Genomic DNA, 11,612 nt, shown 5'->3' with positions numbered 1-11,612 from the left:
CTGAATTGGGTGTCTCAGACAAAAGAGACAAAGTGTCTCATCTGTTTTAGATGACTCCCTTTAACCAAACACACCTGATTCTATGCATCAGCTCATTAGTGGAACACTCCGAGACCTCAGGTGGGTGCATTAGAGGAGAATTCTCAATAAAACAGCAACCGGGGGAATCTGCAAGGGCAGACCTCAGTGGGAGCCAGGACAAGGCCCTCATTCCTTTCTCTGTTATTCGTCACAATAAGCAGCAATCCCTGAAAAGGGAAGCACACCATTCCTGGAGACACTGCAATACCAGGCCGATGCGTGGAGTGGACAGAGCAAGCCCCGGCTCCAGCTCTGTGATCCAAAAATCAATTTAATATGTAGTCCCCAGATAGGGGACGTATCAGATATTAAACTGATAAGAACAGATTTTTTTTTTTTTTTATTAAACTCAAATACTCATACAAGATTCACTTAAAACTCAAAAATCACAACATTCAAAGTCAAATGTCAACACAATTTGAACAGCACATCATAACCAAGACTAGAACCTTTAACTTAAAGGTCTTTTTTGTCAAAACTACATCCCCCTCCCTTCCCCTTCACTCTCCTTGCAACTATTTCAGTCCATTCCTGAGAATCTTCTTCTCCATCCACCTCACACTCTCCGCAGTCCCAATTGTCCCCCTTCTCATCTTGCAAAGCTATTTAGTAGCTTAGTGCACTTCCGCTCCCTTCCCTCTTCTCCACTGTCATCCTTTTCAACTGCTCGCCGCCACCCTCTTCCTTCAGATATCGCCATCTTGCTGTCTCCGCCCCCACCCTGATCAGCAGTATTGATATCAAGTGTCTCTAATTGAGACCATGTGAACCTTGATGGATCATTGGATTGTGGAATGTCCTGATCACCGCTCTTAACTGGCCCCTCTGCAGCCCCAGAAAAAATTTCAATCAACAGCTCCTCAGCCGCTGGCAATTTCTCCCTTTGCTGCTGACTCTGACCATTCCCTTCAGCTGTCCTTTCCTCTTCATCCTTACTGGCTTCAGCAGCATATGCAGTCTGTCTCGCTGATAAGCTGGACCCCTCCCCAACATGTGCTTCCATATCAGCAAGCAAATCTTCACCTTCCTTAAATAAGCTGGCATAACTTTTCTTCCTGCCCAGACATCCCCGATACAGATGCTCCTCACTTCCACACAGACTGCAATGTTTAGGAGGCCTGCACACTGCTGCCACATGGTCAGGCTCACCACAAAATCTGCACCTCTCTCCTTTGCATTCTGCCTTCATGTGGCCCTGTCCTCCACACCTCCAACAGTAAAGAGGCTGTCCAGGGTAGTACAAGAAACCTCTGTTTGGTCCAATTGAAAAACTGCCTGGAGGATGTAACACACTGCCTGGTACCGAAGAGTCCAATTTCAACTTCACCATGTACCTCCTTTTCTCATTCCAAATTCCAAAACGGTAGTGCTCTCCTCCTCTCACAGCTTCACAATACCGGGCAATAAAAGTCAGGACATCCCCATCCTCCACAAAGGGATTGTAAACCTGAACGGCGAGAGGGAGAAAATCCTGAGTGAACCCTGGCTGGAGTTGCAGTCCATCAAGCAGCTCATGACCCTCTTTCTTCCAAGCTTCAAAAAAACCAATGCAGTCTTTCAGGGAACAAAAGGTTAAATCCAAAAAAAAAACATGCAACAAAATCCTGTAAACAAAAAATTCCAGCAGGCTTAATCTTGAAAACTCCTTGAAGAATTTCCATTACAAAAAAATCAATGCAAAAACATTGTTTTACGAAATCCTCTGCATCACTCTTCAATTCCACATGAACACTATTCTTCATCCGGACCATCTTGGCTGATGCTTCCACGTTCACTCTCGGCATAGCTCCTCGAAAAGATTTTAAATTTTTTTCCTTTATTGTTATTTTTCAAACAAATTACAAACATTCAGATATATATTAGAAAAGGTGGACACAAATAAAGCTTATTTGTATAGATTGTAATAACATGAAAAAAAATAAAGATTGTATACATAAAGTCTTATTTGGACTTTGCACAATTTAAAACATCACAAAAAAAAACCTTTAAATATACAAAAAAAATTAAGAGAGTTTGTCCATATGAGCCTACTTTGATTTACAAAAGAAAAGGAAATGATAGTTAAAATAGGTTAAAGAAAGGCATTCTTGTTAAAACATAAACTACTAAAATTAATAAAACAAGCACCACATCAAAACGCTCTTGTGCATGGAAGAAGAGAAAGTTCGTAGCAAGTAGGGAATTTTCTGTCCTTTCAGCCCCCAAGAAACAGAAACACCGGGATCCTCTTGAACCAAGGCACCGCTGTTCCACTTACAACTGGGGGCATCTACGGGCAGTCAGGGCTCGTGGCTGCAGGGACCTTTTCCTGTGAAGCTCTGGCCCCCATGTTCGAATGGCAACATGCGGCGTACTCCTGCAGCCTGAATTTTGCTAGCTGTTGAGTGGCATTTAGGGACACCTGCATGTGCTTCCCTACCAGCAGGTTTCCGGAGGTCCAAATAGCGTCTTTAATACATTTATGGTGAGCCATCGGTTGGTATACGTTTCTGCCGGCAATTCTCTCTGGCTCACCAATCCTATTACTGTCCAGTAGTCCGGAACCCCGGACAGGAGACCAGCCATTGCCCACAGGTCCCTCGCAGCGCTGCATTCCCAGAGCGCGTGCCTCACAGTCTCAGGCGCGCCACACCTGGGCTGTGGACACGTAGAAATCTTTGCCGTGCCCCGGAAATGCAACATGGCCCTGACCAGGAGGATCTCATGGGCTGCCATCAAGGCCAGATCTATTCCGAAGGGCTGGGTGGGACACATTCTTCCAGATTGTTTGGGCTTCACTGAGGGTGAGCCCATGGACTGAGCTCACTCGCTCTTGTTCCTGCACAAGGGAGAGAAGGCGGCGGTGATTTGTCAATGTTTTAATATCTTGTTTTTCTAAAAGAAACTTCTTTAAAAAGAAAATTTATAAAAGCATATGCTGGGGGAAATTTAAAAGCCACTGGTAATGTATGCTCTGTAGGTAAGAGTCTTAGGGCTCTTAGATAAGAGCCCATCCAAAAAACGGCTCATTGCAACTGTTTTGCTTGTCGTGTTTGTATTTGTGGCATATTTTATGTTTAGAGCAGTATAGTATGCCCCTATGAACAAGAAGAAGTTTGGTACTCCTTTTCCTCCATTTCTTGGAGCTTTCTTCATCTCCGCTCTCTTTAGCCTTTCCCATATTCCACTCCACAGGAAACGGAAGATTTCCATCTAGGGGGATAAAAGACAGAACACAGCATTAAAAACAAAGGTAAGATCACAGATTTAATTATTAAAATCTTGCCTTCTATTGTCTTTTGTCTCAATCGCCAAAACCCCAATTTTTGTCTTATTTTTGTTAGAGTATTTTGCCAATTTCCTTCCCACCTCTGTCTTGGTCAATTTTTATCCCAAGTATTTTTATGTCAGTCTTTTTTACTTCAGGTTCTATCTTCCTGGTTTCTATAGATTCCCATGGTCCAAAAAATTGTATTTGTGACTTTTTTCTGTTTAATCTGGCCGCCAATGCCCTCCCAAACCAGTCCGTCAGGTCCATAGTCCTATGTATTGATAAAATGTCAGTACATAAAAGATTCACATCATCCATATATAAAACTGTCTTCACTGTCAGTCCACCTGTCCCTGGGATAGTCAGTCCCCTGATCCATGTGTCATTTCACAAAGCCTGCGCTAGGGGCTCAATACAGGCCACGTACAAGAGGGGAGATAACGGGCATCCCTGACGTACACCACAGCGTATATCTACTGTTTTTGTCAAGTGCCCATTTACCAAAATCCTGCTGGTTATCCCCCTATATAGCAGCTCCACCCATGCTATGAATCTCCCTGGGAACCCCATTTTTGCAGTATATGGAGTAAGTACTGGTGTGAGACCAGATCAAAAGCTTTTTCGAAATCTAAATTTAAAACTGCGAGCCTAATGTTTCTGTCCCTCGCATAACAGATGGTGTCTCTCATCAGAATGAGGCTGTCCGTGATTTTTCTCCCGGTGACTGTGCAGGTTTGATCCGGGTGGATCAGATCCCCCAAAATTGAAGACATCCGAACCATTAAAATTTTGCTAAACAATTTACAATCTACATTTAAGAGAGTTATCGGTCGCCAATTTTTCAAGTCAGTCCTATTGTCTTTCTTATATAAAAGTGTAACTGCCCCAGTCCTAAAACTATCTGGTAATTTATCCAAGTCATAAAATTCATTAAAACAGCTAAGAGGTCATGTGCTAAAATATCCCAGAATGTTTTGTAAAACTCGAGTGGGAGGCCATCCTCTCCAGGTGACTTTCTTTCTTTCAAATGTTTTAAAAGATTTTTTGTAATTTTCTTTTTTGCATTTATATTTTGTTAAATTTGTTTTTTAAGTTTTTTTTTTTAGTTTTTGTTGAATTAATTTTAAATATTGTTTTTTATTTTTTTTTTTTATTTCTTTTTCTTCATTGAAATTCTTCAATAAAGTTTTAATATACTTTGTGTTCTTGTCACCAGGTTATTTTCTTTATTTTTCAGACCCATCATGGCCCTACCTCTGTTCACTATTTTACGAAAGAAATAACTTGTGCATTTTCTCCCTCTTCTATTTCCCTTTCTCTACTTTGTAAAATGATTCTTTTGTTTTTGATCTCTGATAGTTCTGCCATTGTCCTTTTTACTTGGCGAATATATTTGTTAAAATCAAATCCTTGATTACAAAGAGTAAAATAACGCTGCAAACGGTTTTGCAGTCCCACCATAGATCTCTTCTCTTTATCTTTTCCTTTTTTCCCAGCCAATTTAAAAAAAAGTCTTAGTCCTTCCCTTCACCATTTCCCACCACTGTGCATTTGGGTCATAAAAGTCTTTTAAAGTCTGCCATTGGCTGTACGGCTCCCTGAATTCTTTTACTATATTTGTGTCCTGTAACAGGGAGCAGTTCAATCTCCATAGTCCTCTTCCTATTGTCCCACCTATTGGAAGTGAAAGGGTGCATGTAAGCATAGTGTGATCTGAAAAGAAAGCAGGGGTTAATTTAGCATCTACTGGTATGAGGTCCTGTGTGAAGATGTGATCAATATGGGAGGCTCTGGTGCCATCACCACTAAACCAGGTGAGTCCTTGTTCTCCAGGATGCATGGTTTTAAAACAGTCCATCAAATTAAAATCTCTTATTATAGTCTGCAATAAAACCGATGTTTTGTCTATTATAAATCTTCCCCTCTACCTTTCCTATAATTTTTGCAGATGATGCAATTAAAATCCCCTGCTAAAATGATCAGAGCCCTTCCTAAAAGCTGGGGCTGCACATCTTCTAAAAGGTCATTCCTGTCATTATTTTCTGTAAAACCATAAATATTTAACACGTTAAGTTCATGTCCTAAAAAGAACAAATTTCACCAGAATATTAGGTTTTTTAATCAGAATTGCAATTCCATCTGCCCTGTTATAGTTAGATCCACTACACACAGATGGTAACTGGCCCCATTGCTCTTCCCATCTCCTATAGTTTTTTTCAAAGGGTAAAGCACATTCTTGTAAAAGGAAAATGTCACTTTTTTGAGTTTGTAAGAAGGATAAAACAGTTTTTGCTCTCAGTTGTGACCTCACACTTCTTACATTCAGGGTAGAGAGTGTAAGCATCATGAGTAGAACAATTAAAAATGACAGATAAGACATTTTAAAAGACATTAAAATTTACTAAAAAATAATTTACAATGAATATCTGTGTCCTGTGAAACAAGCTTTTCCCTTAATCTCATTGTCAGAGAATCGGGGGATTGAAGCTGCTTCCCCCTTGAGTTTGCTCTTGGGGTGGATGTTTGGAGCTCTATTGATAAAAAGGACACCTCATTTCGAGAATCGAGTGGAAAGAGCCGATTCAGATCCTCTGAAGAAAAGGAAAAGAACAACATTCCCACTCTGTCCCTTTTCCCATTTTTTCCTCGATGGGAGATTGAGCATTCCTTTTCTTACTTATCAGTTTAACACCTGGAAAATCATTACTTACCTCCTTGTCTTTGGATTTTTCTTGTTCTTCTTGATTTTTCTCAGCTACTTTTTCCTGTTCTTGTTTGCTTTTTTCTATATCCTCCTCTTTGCCCTGTTCGTTTGTATCACCTTCATGATCAATCAATGATTGGTGGAGTTCCATCTCCTCATTTTCCTCTGCACTAATCATGTGATTTGGCGGGAAATCACATGATTTCCGCAGCGGAGGATGCGAGCCAGGCCCCGGGTGGCGAGTTCTCCCCCTCCGGTCTTCGAGATCTCAACACAGAACCACTTCTCTCCCCTCCGCGAGACGGAACGCGCTGCTGTGATCATCAGAGACTCCATAGTCCGACATGTCCGTGCTTCGTTAGCCGAAGGTAAAGTGCACACTCACTATTTCCCTGGTGCTCGTGTTCTCGATGTTTCTGCGCAGATACCCGTGATCCTGAAGGCCGATGAGAGCCCCAGACCGGTCGTGCTTCACGACACCACGCAGCGGTAGACGGAGACGCTGAAGAGGGACTTCAGGAGCCTGATTGAGACGGTTCGCAGCACGACGCCCGCGGCGATGATCATCGTGTCAGGACCACTGCCCACGTATCGACGAGGACACGAAAGGTTCAGTAGGCTTTTTGCTCTAAATGAATGGTTATTGTCATGGTGTAAAGAACAGAAACTGCTCTTTGTTAATAATTGGAATCTTTTCTGGGAGCGTCCTAGGCTTTTTCGCGCTGATGCCCTGCACCCCAGCAGAGTCAGAGCGGATCTCCTCTCGGACAACATCTCCAGGACTCTACACTCCATATGACTAGTAAGCCAATTCTCAAATAACTGCTATGATGGCTTTTGTTCTACCCGCTTAAATGTTAGAAGTACTTGCGTTGTCCAATCTATTAAGACTGTTCCCCGAATAGTGAGGTCAAAATATAAATTTAATGTAGGATCTAGAAAAAAATCTTATTGTGATTAAACTAGAAAAATGTAAAATAAATGAACAAAAACAATTTTTAAAGTTTGGGCTCATAAACATTAGATCACTCACACCCAAAGCAGTTATTGTAAATGAAATGAGCACAGATAATAGTTTTGATGTACTCTGCTTGACTGAAACCTGGCTAAAACCAAATGATTATATTGGTCTAAATGTGTCTACTCCACCAAACTACTGTTATAAACATGAGCCCCGTTAGACTGGTCGACTACTGGGTGTTGCAACAATATATAGTGATATTCTCAATGTTACCCCAGAAAACAGGATACAGGTTTAAATCATTTGAAATACTTATGCTTAATGTTACACTGTCAGATATGCAAAAGAACTCTATTGTATCTCTTTCTCTGGCGACTGTGTATAGACCACCAGGGCCATATACAGAATTCCTAAAAGAATTTGGAGATTTCCTCTCAGACCTGTTGGTTACCGCTGATAAAGCGCTAATTAATTTTCGGAGATTTTAACATTCATGTTGATAATACAAATGATGCATTAGGACTTGCGTTTACTGACTTATTAAACTGTTTTGCAGTAAATCAAAATGTCACCGGGCCCACTCATTGTGTTAATTATACGCTAGATTTAATTATATTGCATGGAATCAATCTTACTGACATAGATATCGTACCTCAAAGTGATGATGTTACTGACCATTTCCTTGTATCGTGCATTTTGCGTATTGATGATAATAACTATATAGCTTCGCGTTATCGTCCGGGCATAACTATTGTTCCAGCCACCAAAGACAGATTCACAAATAACCTGCCTGATTTATCTCAACTGCTCTGTGTACCCATAAATACACATGAACTAGACCAAAATGACTGGCAACATGGGCACTATCTTCTCTAATACATTAGAAGCTGTTGCCCCCATCAAATTGAAAAAGGTTAGAGAAAAACGTACTGTGCCATGGTACAACAGTAATACCCACGCCTCAAGAAAGAAACTCATAGTCTTGAGCACAAATGGAGAAAAACTAACTTGGAAGTTTTTAGAATTGCATGGAAAACAGTATGTCTAGCTATAGACAGGCTCTAAAAACTGCCAGGGCTGAGCATATCCACAAACTCATAGAAAACAACCAAAACAATCCAAGGTTTTTATTTAGCACAGTGGCTAGACCAAATAACCAGACGCCACCCGATCTAAATATTCCCTCACAGTTAAATAGTAATGACTTTATGAATTTCTTCACTGATAAAAAAGATAACATCAGAAATACAATAACAAATGTAGATTCTACACGTCTAATACTTTAGTTTTATCCATCGCACCCAAAGATTAACTGCAGTGCTTTACCACTATAGGACAGGAAGAGCTAAATAAACTTATCACTGCATCTAAACCAAAAGCATGTTTACTAGATCCTGTACCCACTAAATTACTGAAAGAGTTGTTACCTGTAGCAGAAAAACTGCATCTCAATATTATTAACTCGTCGTTATCTTTAGGTCACGTCCCAAAACCATTCAACCTAGCGGTTATTAAGCCTCTTATTAAGAAACCACAACTAGATCCTAGTGAACTGCCAAATTACATACCCATTTCAAATCTTCCATTTATGTCTAAAATTTTAGAAAAAGTTGTGTCTGCTCAGTTGTGCTCCTACCTGCAAAAAAATGATCTCTATGAAGAATTTCAGTCGGGTTCAGAGGCCCCATCATAGCGCACAGAAACTGCACTTGTTGAAATTACAAATGACTTGCTTCTTGCATTAGACCAAGGCTGCATCTCATTGCTAGTTTTACTTGATCTTAGTGCTGCGTTCGACACCATAGATCACGACATACTCATAGATAGATTACAAAACTATACAGGTATCCAAGGGCAGGCTTTAAGATGGTTTAGATCCTACCTGTCCGATCGCTACCACTTTGTTTATTTAAATGGGGAGTCATCTCATTTATCACCAGTAAAATATGGAGTGCCACAAGGATCTGTTCTAGGTCCTGTCCTAATAGCTATTTTCAATATACATGTTGCCCCTTGGTAATATCATTAGAAAATACGGGATTAGTTTCCACTGTTATGCTGATGATACTCAACTATATATCTCAACAAGACCACGTGAAACTTCAAAATTATCTAAGCTAACAGAGTGTAACAATAAACAAGCTACAGGTAGTCCAAAATGCAGTGGCTAGAGTCCTTACCAGGTCAAGAGAATATGATCATATTACCCCAGTTTTACAGTCTCTGCATTGGTTACCTATTAAGTTACATATCAGTTACAAAATATTATTACTTACTTATAAGGCCCTTAATGGCTTAGCTCCTGCGTACCTAACTAGTCTTCTACCACGTTACAGCCCATCACGCTCCCTAAGGTCACAAAACGCTGGACTTTTGATAGTACCTAGGATAGCAAAGTCCACTAAAGGAGGTAGAGCTTTTTCGCATTTTGCTCCCAAACTCTGGAATAGCCTTCCTGATAATGTTCGGGGTTCAGACACACTTCCTCTGTTTAAATCTAGATTAAAAACACACCTCTTTGGCCAAACATTCAAATAATGCATCTCATAATTTTGGACTGCAGTTACATCTGATCAAATGCGCATTATTATTTTTTAGCTTGGGTTAAACTAATGAAACTGGGTTAAACTAATGAATTGCTATGCTAATTATGTCTCTATTTGTTTCTCTGATTTGCCACGGGATTTACATCCCGTGGTAACTAGGATTTACACAAGCTCCAGTCTGGATACAGAACACCTGAGAAGAGATGATGCCAGCCCCTCAGAGGACCTCAGATGATGCTAACCCAGAGGCAACACACAGAGCTACCACATTTTGCTACAAGTTTGATTGCATAATTGCTGTTAATAGTGTTAATCGTCTGTTTGTTTACGTCTTTTATTGATTTTTCTGAACATTTCTGCCGTATGCACATAAACTGACAGTCATCACTGATAAGCTACTACTAAATATTGTAGAAACTTAATTTTCTGTAAAGTTGCTTTGCAATTATTTGTATCGTAAAAAGCGTTATACAAATAAACTTGAATTGAATTGAAATTTTAAATTAGCTCCACCACCCCCCACTCCATTCTTTCTTGTTCTTTGGTGGCCATTTTGTTTGTTTTAACCTTGTTGGCAAAAGACTTGGGGCAGTCTCTGTAGAGATGGTTAGACTCTCCACATTGGGACATTCATCAAATGTATGCCCAATTTCTCTGCATTTCCCACAAAATTACTTTTACATTTTACATTACATTTATGCATTTAGCAGACGCTTTTATCCAAAGCGACTTACAGTGCATTCAGGCTAACATTTTTCACGTAACATGTGTTCCCTGGGAATCGAACCCACAACCTTTTGCGCTGCTAACGCAATGCTCTACCACTGAGCCACAGGAGCTACTTCTGGCAAGCTTCCACTAAATGCCCAACCTCTTCACACCTACGGCAGTGTTTGGGCATTCCTTGGTAAGATATGTATCCTCTGTTTTCTCCAAGCACAATCACTGATGGAAGATGTTTCAGGCCCTGGAAGCCCTGGGGATCTTCCCACTTGCTTAATAAGAATTTTCCAGGAACAGTTCCAGATACCATCTTCATCTAACATTTTCATGGCTTGTCCTCTCACAGAGCAGTATCTCCCAACCAAGTACATATATCTTCTCCAAACCAGCTGATTTAAAACTAACATCAAAACCTCTACTGAAAGGAAGAAACAAAATGCAGTTTAAATCATGAGGACTGAATTTCAAGGTTTGCTGAACAAGATACTAGATCTTAGCCAAAAGGTTGAGAAGCAATGCTGCAGCGGGAAGGAAGTGGGACGTGGCCACGCCCATCTCGGCTTTGGTAAGTCAGGGAGACCTGAAACGTTTGGGGATGGTAGGACCCTTCCCCGTCTGCAATGTCACCGAGCCTCGCCCCGACGGTAGCTCTGCTGCAGCAGAAAGTATGGCATCGCTTGTAACTCCCAAACGGTTTGTCGCAGAGCCACCTGCCTCATGTCATCGGAATCCTTGGCTCGAGCCGAACGAGAGGCATGTCTCGAATTGGCTTGTTGCGCTGATGAAATTTTCGGCTATTTTGGATTTTGTTGAAAAACCTTCTTTCGCAAACTAGCGCCAGGTATTTGGCCGAGTCCAAACCAAAGCAGCACAGAAAGATTATCTGGAGTCTGACTGTCAATAATCATCAAAAAAAAGATTTCCACTCACCTTGGCGTGTGGACCAGGTTGCTAAAATGGCTATAACTCCAGAAAGGGATGAGATCACTTCATCCAAACCCCCATGCCTATGCACGGGCTAAGTCTGTGGTCAGGAGAAAAAGGGCGCTGCGACTGGCCACTTGGTGGCACTGTAAGGTGAAAAAAATGAAAAAGGAAAGGAAAAAAGGACAACAAAACAATCATGAAAACAGCTACGGCTAGGCAACAGTCAGGGGCCAATTTTTCAAGAGCGCAAGTGATTTTTTTTTTCCACACACGCACAACACATACCCAGGATATGACAGAACTCCTCATTCAGAACTGCTCTCTGGATCATTGAGAACCCAAAAAGAAAGACAGAACAAACGCTCTGTATAAAAAAGGATCAGGAGAGAAAACCCATCTGCTTTTTTCAACCAGCACTTT

At 40.9% G+C, this 11,612-nt stretch overlaps 1 non-coding gene across 1 annotated transcript; it reads right to left on the bottom strand.

Moving 5' to 3' along the window:
* Window positions 1-255: 255 nt before the first annotated feature.
* LOC122142101 lies at window positions 256-442 on the bottom strand. Its single transcript, XR_006158345.1, has one exon. It is a non-coding gene; the product is annotated as a U2 spliceosomal RNA (small nuclear RNA).
* Between the last annotated feature and the right edge of the window lie 11,170 nt (window positions 443-11,612).

This window comes from Cyprinus carpio, chromosome B23, assembly GCF_018340385.1.
Source record: "Cyprinus carpio isolate SPL01 chromosome B23, ASM1834038v1, whole genome shotgun sequence".
Classification (NCBI taxonomy): Eukaryota; Metazoa; Chordata; class Actinopteri; order Cypriniformes; family Cyprinidae; genus Cyprinus; species Cyprinus carpio.
This window is presented reverse-complemented; position numbering and strand designations above follow the sequence as displayed.